At 37.0% G+C, this 10,871-nt stretch overlaps 1 non-coding gene across 1 annotated transcript; it reads right to left on the reverse strand.

The window, feature by feature from the left end:
• Positions 1–276: 276 nt before the first annotated feature.
• LOC121210649 (small nucleolar RNA R71) lies at positions 277–383 on the reverse strand. Its single transcript, XR_005905763.1, has one exon. It is a non-coding gene; the product is annotated as a small nucleolar RNA R71 (small nucleolar RNA).
• Positions 384–10,871: the final 10,488 nt, after the last annotated feature.

Genomic DNA, 10,871 nt, shown 5'->3' on the forward strand with positions numbered 1-10,871 from the left:
GAAGCCTAACACAATTCAAATGATACAACAGTTTGTTCAGTTTGATGGTTTGTAGGATGAAGATCCCAACGCTCACTTAGCAAACTTTTTGGAACTGTGCGATACATTTAAAATTAATGGCGTTTCTGACGATGCCATTCATCTTTGGTTATTCCCTTTCTCATTGAGGAACAAAGCTAAACAGTGGTTGAACTCATTACCATGAGGATCAATTACTACTTGGGAACAAATGACCGAAAATTTTTACTAAAATATTTTCCCCCGGCTAAAATGGCTAAATTACGTAATGATATCTATTCTTTTGTGCAGATGGATTTAGAAACATTCTACGATGCATGGGAGAGATACAAGGACCTTTTGAGAAGGTGCCCTCACCATGGGTTACCGCTTTGGCTTCAGGTTTAAACATTCCATAATGGCCTGAATCCTTCGACTCGGTAAATGGTTGATGCAGCTACTGGCGGAACCATCAATAATAAAACACCTGAAGATGCTTATGAGTTCATAGAGGAGATGTCATTGAATAACTATTAGTGGCAAGTGATGAGGACAAAGCCAACAAAAATAGCCGGTGTTTATAACGTCGATTCGGTCACCATTGTCTCTAATCAGGTAGAACTCTTGAATAAGAAAATTAATGGTTTTTTTAGTTCTTCATAGGCTCACCTAGTAACGCAATGCGAAGCAAGTGGAGGTGGAACAAACCATTCGGAATACCAACCTTATGGCCACAACATGGATATCGAGCAATTAAATTACATGGGTAATAATCCTCGACCTCAAAACAATCCATATAGTAACACTTATAATGCAGGTTAAAGGAACCACCCAAATTTCTCATGGGGAGGCCAAGGAAATCAGCGCCTACCCCCAGGCTACCAACAACCACCCTATCAATAGGAAAAAAACCGAACCTTGAAGAGATGCTTTCAAAGTTTATGTTGGTATCAGAAACTCGTTTTCAGAACATCGAAACGACACTTAAAAATCAACAAGCGTTAATCCAAGGGCTCGAAACTCAGATAGGCCAGCTTTCCAAACTAATCTCCAAACAACCACAAGGTAGCTTGCCAAGTAATACCGAACCCAACCCAAGGGAACAGCTCAACGCAATTTATATTCAAGATGATGGAGGAGTCGTTGAGCTTGAACCAGAACTGAGGCAAGAAACTGTGGTAAGCAAAGGTCAAGGTGAGGTAGGTCATAATAAAAACAAATCAACCCCAACGCGACAAAGAAAGACCGCTCAGATGAACAATTTGGTAAATTACTTAAACTCTTAAAGGAGCTTTTAGCAAATAAGCGGAAGTTGGATGAGGCGTCGCTTGTGGAGCTAAACACACTTTGCTCAACTATTCTCCAAAATAAACTACCAAACAAACTAAACGATCTAGGGAGTTTTACAATTCCTTGCTTAATTGGTAGTTTAGATGTTAATAATGCATTAGCTAATTTAGGGGCTAGTATTAACGTTATACCCTACAAAATGTTCAAGCAACTAGGTCTCGGGAAACCCAAACAGACTAGGATGAGAATTCAATTAGCAGATAAAACTATAAGATTCCCTAGGGGTATTATTGAAGATGTGCTAGTTAAAATCGATAAATTTATATTTCCCGTGGACTTCATTGTTCTAGACATAGAAGAGGATAGTAACACTCCTTTAATTCTAGGAAGGCCCTTTTTAGCAACTGCTAAAACAATTATTGATGTTGGCATAGGTGATCTCACACTCCGTGTGGGAGACAAAACAATCACCCTTCAAGCTTGTAATTCTGGCAACATATCGAAAATTAAAGGTGATCGTTTAACCTATTCTACTAAAACTGACAATATGGTACAACCTACTTTGCAGGAAATGAGTTTGAAGGGAGTACATGAGCCATTCTTAAATAATAGTCACGGACCTATTCATGAAGAACGAAGGCTAAAAATTGAGGAGCTAGATGAATGGCGGACTCATAAACCAAGAACACACGATTTCCAAATCAACTTAAGGTTGGCGATAAAGTCTTATTAGATGCCGCAGATCCTCACATTGTCACTGCCAAACCGGATGAAAAAATCCCTATTACGGTACTTAGTATTTTTCATTTGGTACAGTTGAGGTAAGTCACCCCAAGTTCAACACTTTTAAGGCAAACAACACCCATTTAAAACCTTATTTAATGAGATTGATAGTAGGAAAGAGGAGTATAAACTCCTCAAACCACCATGATCACTCAACAGAGAGGTAAGTCGAGCTTAGACTATAAATAAGCACTTCTTGGGAGGGGCAACCCGAGCATTAACTGTATTAACTTCTTTAAAATTTAATCTTCAACACCTAACTTACTAGCGGAGCTCTTGAATACAGGTTTTCCACAGAGACACGGGTAAGCATACGGGCGTGCTTAGGGCCGTGTGATAATAGGGCAAAGATTTCCGTAAAAACAGGCTACGATAAAATGCCACGGCCGTGCAGTATGGCCGTGGTCGAGCCTGCCAAAACAACACGGGCATACAAGATGCCCGTGTGGAAGAACCATAGGCAAACCTGTTAAAACAGCACGGGTGTGAGACACGCCCGTGTCTCACACCCGTGGTTTAACTTGTTAGATTGACACGGGCATGGGTCTACATACATGGGCATGAGAGAAGCGAACAACAGCAGACACGATCGTGTGCACCCACGCCCAAGGAACACAAGCGTGTACTAAATGCAGACGCGCCCAAATTCGAAATTCGCGAATCATACGAGTTGAAATTGGGGAACACGGGCGTGTTACCTGGCCGTGTGCCCTAAAATCTATAAAATCCCTACACTATTCATTGTCTTCCCCATCCAAAAACCCTAAGCCTAGCCGCTGCAAGTCCACACGACCTCCCCGCCACGCCCGTGTGCCGCATCCAACTCCATTTTTGCCGCTCATTCTCCCTTTTCTAGCATTTGTTTACTTTTTTCCCTTTAATTGTACTCATTTTTCATGTTAGTTATCATAATACTATGCATTTTCCATGATTATTTTCATCTTTCTATCACTCACATTTTATTCATAGCATAAGTTATTATCTTTTTCATGTTAAAATTCTTACTCTTTATATGATTTCTCTACTTTATTTGATTAGTTAGAAGTAAATATTCATGATTAGAATAATAGACTTAATCATGCATTTAGTGATTACATTTTTCATCCATTACACATGTTGCATTCCATGAAATTCGTTGCCATTTTTACGCCATACAATTGATTGCTTTAATTAACTTGTTAGTCTTAGTAGTTGCTGAAATTATGATTGTTATTTACAATTTGTCTTCATTTTACTTTGATCATTCCTCAAGATGAATTAATGGTTTTGATTGCAGGTATCATGTCATCTTTATGAGGAAAAAAAATCACCATTCCCGCTTCCAAGAAACGGAAGGGAGCGTAATCTTCCGTGGGTCCAACCACGAAAATTCGTCATCCTCTCCTGCAGTTCCCTCGTGGGCCTCAGGAAGAACTTATCCAAATACTTCGGGCCCGACCATTAATTGCGGGCTGCTATATCAACTGGGCTACCGTAGAACAAGTTCAGTTGGCTGATGTGATTCGGGCCCTCCTAACCATCGACCCTTGGGAGCTATTCTTTGGGATCATCGAGCCACCATACCTCGAGCTCATGATGGAACTATGCTCAACATTCCATCTTCAGACCATAATCACAAACTACAATGATCCAGGCACGGTCCAATTTTGCCTAGGCGGATTAATTTGCCAGTTCAGCGTCCCAGAGTTCGGTACGGTGCTGGGCTTATATACGAAGGATTTCAAGGAGGAGAACAAACTACATGCTCTCACTTGCCACTACACTTTTCTCATTCGAAGTGCTGGCACACTTTGGCCCCTGGTGCGGCCTCCTACAATCCCAGCCGCTCTAAGGCATCAGTTTTCCCACCATCCCTGAGGTACCTACAACCATTTTGGCTCACATGATTATAGGAAGGCGAGAGAGCACTGGCGTCATCAACACTCACGACACCTACTTTTCATGGTGTATGTCGCACGGGCACGTCATCAACCTTGCCTATTTCATCACCCTCGCGATTCAGCACCAAACAGAGCGGCATAGAAAGGGGGTCATCTCCATCTGCCCCTACGTGACTCGATTGGCTCGACACTTTGGGCTCCTTGACACCGTGACCCAAGAATCATCCTTAACCCTCATTGGCCAGATGTCTCCATAAGGCATCTCGAGCATGCTTAGCATGACGATGATCGAAAAGCACCAAGGAACCTATCCTCCTCAATACCATCTCGCCCAATCTACCGAGGTGGAGGCCTACGAGGACATTCCTAATGATGTACCTCTACAGTACGAGGACCCACCAACTCAGCCACGACCACCGTCTCGTCCAGCTCCTGCGACGGCTTCATATGCTAACATCTCTGAGCGCCTCACTCGGTTCAAGCAGCAGTGTTTTCAACGATTTGACAACATTGATGACACTCTGCAGCAGATTTGTCAGCACCTCCACATCTCATCGCTAGTCACACCTCGCGAACCATCCAGCGATGAAGATGTTTAAAAGCATTTATTTATTATTTTATGTTTTTAATTTTTATTAAAACTACTTTTTATTTTTATTAGATTTTAGAATTTTATTTTTAATTATCAATTTCGGTTATTTCTTTATGAGTAATTATTCTTCCTAATATCCCCTAAAAAGTTCCTGATTTTATCACAGTTATATAGAGCTCTTAAGCTCATCATCGCATAGGAACTAAAAACTCCACCGGGAAAGGTTCTCCATAACTTCCATGTCCTGTTTGACCACGACCATAGCTACCACTAGATATAATATTCTTTTGGCACAAGACTTATGGACTAATGAACCTCTACCACTACCGGAGTATCTTCCTCCACTCTCATACCAATTACTCTCCAAAGCTCCAGTTCGAGGAATTCATCATACAGGAAGTTTCACTTCTCTCCCTATCTTATTTTTATATTCTAATATCTATATTTGTACATTGAGGGAAATGTACATCTTAAGTGTGGGGGGCTATTTATTTCATTATCAAAAAAATCCCTGAATGACTGCCTTGTTCTCTTAGAAATCTCTCATATCGTATTTAGGATAAATTTTGATTGATTTATGATTTTGATTGATATAACTTGAATTAAAACATAGGGATTTATGCATTGATTGTTTAAAATTTAAGACATTAGAGAATCAAGCATGATAAGTTGATTTTTAAGAATTTAAAATCTTAAGTTGTTTCCCTAAAGTTAGGTATTACTTTGAGTTAGAATTCATAAGTTTTAAACATTAAGCCATAATTTTTGTGAGATTTTTGAGCTTTTTGAGCATCTATTAATTCTTTCATGCTCACTTTTATTATTGCTTTGAGTGCGTCAATATCGAACTATTATTCTAGAACTTGTTTGATTATGCATGTCAAGACCACACCATTTGATTTGATATGTCAAAATAATTAAGGCACTTAGGATTAACCCATTCATGCCATGAAAAACCTACCTCCATGATTAACCCCTAGTAAACCCCCTTGAGCCTAACAAGCCATTTCTTGTATTACCTTTAATATTAACCCTTAACCCATTATTGTTGAAATCCCCTAAATTAATCCCTATTTTTGTCGAGATTTGAGTTGAATAAATTGCTTACCTATGTCTTGTTCTTAATAGTTAGTCTATGTTATTTAACTTGTTCTTAAAAAAAGTGTATACATCTTAATAGTAGTAATCTTCTGAGCTAAAGAAGTTAAATTCCATTTTCTGAGAAAAGCTCTGTTGTATGCGAGTGATGATTAAATCTTTTTCTAGTTAAGTAATTTTCCAAATCAATCTCGATTCTAACCCTTTCTTTCAAATTATGACCACACCCCCTAACCAAGCCTCATTACAACCCTCTAAAGACCTTTTGATTGATGTATCATCTTAAATTATAGTGGTGGAGATTTGATTTTCATGCAAGCCTATGGTAATAACTTTCATATATTGACTAATGAGTGCTTCATTTATTATCCTTAAATACCTTGAGTGATTTGAGTGAATCTTTAGTAAGGATGTAAAACTATGTGACATTTTGAATTCAAGGTAATTACCTAGACGAAGGGAGCCACCTATGTTTTTAGAAGAAAATGGTAAACTTGGAGTGTTTGAAACTTTGATGTTCTTTGAGTTGAATTCTCAATATATGATTACTTGTGGCTTATTTTGAGATATTATCAATAGAAATTATAAATTGAGAAGAATTTATTTTGATTATAAGTTGAGAATTTTGCTTGAGGACAAGCAAATGCTTAAGTGTGGGGGTATTTGATAAACCGTAATTTATACATATTTTTACCCCATTTTTACTGCATTTTATGGATGATTTCTCCTTAGAAATGGTGAATTTGATGCTTCTAATGCTTTAATTTCTGGTTTTGTACTTAGGAGAACATAGGAGAGCAAAAGGAATGAGAAACGGGAGAAAAATGAAGAAAATGGGCCAAAGTACGAAACCAACACGGCTTGGACTTCCACACATGGGCATCCCACACGACCGTGTCAATTTGGCAGAATCAAAGCACGACTCATACGGGTAGAACACACGCTAGTTCCATTCTAACAGCTAGAACACGACCTGAAATAATCGCACACGGGGGTGTCACATGGGCATGTTCCTATCGAGCCCAAGTTGAGTCCAATTCGGAAAAGGCCACTTTTGAGAGCTCTTAGGCATTCTAAAGCCTATAAATACACCCTAGATGAGGAAGAAAGAAGACACACAGAATAGGAAGTAAGGAATTACTCCAAGGAAGCTGATTGATCCATCTCAGAAGCCGGATTCATCATCAAGACTAAAGATCTCTCCTCAATTTCCCCTTCAAGAGTTTTGGGTTTTTTTTTATGTTTTGTATTCTTTTTTATTCTGAGATGTTTTCTTATTTATTTATGAACTAAATCCCCTAAATACGTAAGGGGAATAAACCTAAGACCAATCTTGTTATTATTTTTTGAATTTTATGATAAATATTTAACTTGTTCTTAATTATGTGTTCTTAATTCTTGTTTTGATCTCCCAGGATACTGATTCAAGATAAGCTCTTATTCAGAGGAGGAATAAATCCTGTCTAAGAGTACATTCGTCAGAATTAAGCAGGGTTGATTGTGCACCTAGACATAGGGTGACAAGATTTTGCCAGATTAGGGTGAAACCTAATAAGGGGATCCATAGAATTGAGACAACGCCGATGGTTAGAATTGCTAAAAGACTATAAGCCTGTAATTGACTACCATCCGGGGAAGGCTAATGTTGTTGCTGATGCTCTAAGCTGAAAATCAATATTTTCTTTACGTGCTATGATATGTCTGATGATGGTTCGATAATAGCTGAATTAAAAGAAAGACCGTTATTTGTTCAACAAATTTTTGACGCTCAAAAAGTTGATGATTTGTTAGCAAAACGAGCACAATGTGATTCAGATGCTAATTCAAAGTTCAGAGTTGATGCTGATGGTTGTCTGAGATTCAAAAATTGAATATGTGTCCTGAGAAATTTAAAGTTGATTCAGATGATTTTGAACGAAGATCACAGTAGTCAGTTATCTGTTCACCCGGGTAGTACAAAAATGTATAATGATCTAAAATAGCTTTACTGGTGGCATGGTATGAAACGAGACATTTCTAACTTTGTATTAGAATGTTTAGTCTGTCAGCAAGTAAAAGCCAAGCATGTTAGCAAGTAAAAGCTGAGCATCAGGTACCTTCTGGAATGTTTCAGCTGATTATGATACCTGAGTGGAAATGGGACAGAGTCACGATAGATTTTGTATCTGGTTTGCCGTTGACACGGAGAAAAAAGGATGCAATCTGGGTTATTGTGGATAGATTGACTAAATCGGCTCACTTTGTTCCAGTTCATACAGATTATTCGCTTACCAAGCTTGCTGAGGTATATCTTTCTCAGATTGTGAGATTACACAGTGTGCCTATTTCTATTGTTCTGGATAGAGATCTGAGGTTTACATCGCGGTTTTGGAAAAAAATACAAGATGCACTAGGTACAAAATTACATTTCAGCATTGCTTTCGATCCGCATACAGATAGTCAGTCCAAACGAATCATTCAAATACTTGAGGATATGTTGAGATATTGCATTCTCGAGTTCGATGGTACGTGGGAACAATAACTACATCTGATTGAATTTGCATACAATAATAGCTTTCCATCGAGTATCAAAATGGCACCTTATGAGGCTTTGTACGGTCATAAATGTCATACACCATTGTATTGGACTAAGCTCAGTGAAAATAAGATACACGGGGTCCATTTGATTAGAAAGACTGAACAGTAAGTAAAAGTGATCCGTGAAAGTCTAAAAATAGCGTCAGATTGTCAGAAATCGTATGTGAACTTAAAACGAAAAGATATAAAGTTTCAGATTAGAAACAAAGTCTTTTTGAAAGTTTCACTATGGAAAAAAAATACTCAGATTCGGTCATAAAGGTAAATTGAGTCCAAGATTTATTGGGCCATATGAGATTATAGAGCGTATTGGGCCGGTTGCTTATAGACTGTTGTTGCCACCTGAGCTAGAAAAGATCCACCATGTATTCCATGTTTCGATGCTTCGTAGATATCGATCGGATCCCTCACATGTGATTACTCCGTCTAATATTGATATTAAGTTTGACATGACATATGAGGAAGAACCGATTCGTATTTCGGCTCGCGAGATTAAAAAATTATGAAATAAGAAAATCTCATTAGTTAAGGTACTATGGCATAAACATGGAGTTGAGGAAGCAACATGGGAGTTAGAGAATACAATGAAAGAGCGTTATCCAAACCTATTCACTGGTAAGATTTTCGGGGACGAAAATCCCTAAGGGGGAGAGCTGCAATAGCCCGATTTAGACCCTAGTCAAAACAGTGGTTACGGGACCATGAATCTGAGTCAGAAATTATTTTAAAATTATTTTCTATGTTTATTATGTGTGAATTTGTGTGTGTGAAATTTTTAGGAGTTAATTTTGTCGTTTAAGTGCCCGATTAAATAAAAGGACTTAATCACGTAAAATGAAAATTTGATGGTTAATTATAAAAGGGAAAAAATGAATGTGTCTTCATAAAAAGAAGTGTTTATGATGCAATTATGCTATTGGTTTTATATTTGGATGGAAATGGGCATAATGTAAGTGATAATATAATGTTTTAATTAAGGTTATATATGTAAATTAAATGTTAAGTTATATAATATCATAAAACATAAAAAAAAATAAAGCCATGTTCCTCTTTTATCTCTTGACCGAATAACAAAATAAGAAAGAAAAAAAAGAAAAGAAGCTAGGGTTCCGCCATAAACAAGCTTGATTAATATATGTGTTTAGCTCAGTTTTTGATTATTTCTACGTTTTTGAGATTGTTGCTTCGAGTAACAGTAAACCCATGCTTGAATTTTTTATTTTGGTGAATATTTTGAGTTATGCCAATGTTGAAAGCTTGTGATTTTTTTGTTTGGTGATGAATTATGAAAGATATGTTTTGGATTAATATGTTTTGTATTGGAGTTTTTGATGATTTTGAGTAATTAGAACTAAATTGCAAAAATAATAAATTGAGGGACTAAAATGTGAAATAAATGATAAATATGGACTTTTATGGACACTAGGAACATTAGGCCTAACATGGGTGTAGTGAAATTTTGCATATTTTGTGTTTTGTACAATAGGGACTAAATAGTAAAAAGTGTAAAATTTCAGGGTAAAATGGTAATTTTCCCATTTATGTGTTTTTGGACTAAATGGAATGAAGATATGTTTGAATGAGTTCAATTTGAATATGTTTAGATCAAGAACCAAAGAAATCAGACTTAGATCGGGGGAAAATAAAAACTGTTACTAGTCGTCCCGTTCCGTTTTACATCGTCTGAGGTAAGTTTATAAGGAAATAGACGTACTTAATTTTAATTAAATACAAATTATATATGGAGAAATGAAATATGTGATTTTATATATACAATAGCCAAATGTGAGTGTACTTGGCTACTATATTTTCGAATTCATTTCAACTGCATTAGGACGTTCGAAAGTCCCGTATGAACCTTAGGAATAGTTAGGATACATATTTCATGACATAGGATTCCGATATGTGATGTTCAAGTAAGACCATGGCATCGATATGTGATTCCAATATATGTGTATGACTAAAACCCTGTCTGGGACAGTGGCACCGATATATGATTACATGTAAGATCACGTCTGGGACATTGGCATTGTACGATATATGTGTGATAATCTGAGTGTCTTATCCAATTCCGAATGGTTCATCGGGCAAAGATAAGTTGTGATCGAATGTGTAATATGAGATAAATGGCTAGGTATGAATTAGCTTATTGTCTACTCAAAATAAGGTAAAGAAATAGCTTGATATTTGTAACAAATTGTGTGTGATGCAAATGAAGAATATATATGAATTTGGTAAATGTATTCGGCCTTGTGAATATTATTGAAATGTATCTTAACCATGTGCATGTATGATCGTGTGTATTCGGTCACATAACTAGTATATGTATATAAAGTTCTATTTTGATACATGAGTTTATGTATTTGAGTGTATGTGAACTAGGTTTTATAATGACTGTTTGGCTTTGGAAGTAGAATAATAACATGTTAGATACTATGTGGGCATTTGGCCAAGGTAGAAATTGTGTATGAAAATGTATTATTTATGAAATTTGTAAGTTGGAGACTAAACATGGAAACGTTAATGTAATTCAATTTAGCTTAAAATGAGTTGATTATATCATTGGTTTCTTTATTCACTTATGACTTACTAAGCTGTGATAGTTGTAACGCCACGAAATTGGGCCTAGAAGTATTAGACTTTGAGCATGGGAG

The sequence above is a fragment of the Gossypium hirsutum genome, chromosome A11, assembly GCF_007990345.1.
Source record: "Gossypium hirsutum isolate 1008001.06 chromosome A11, Gossypium_hirsutum_v2.1, whole genome shotgun sequence".
Classification (NCBI taxonomy): domain Eukaryota; kingdom Viridiplantae; phylum Streptophyta; class Magnoliopsida; order Malvales; family Malvaceae; genus Gossypium; species Gossypium hirsutum.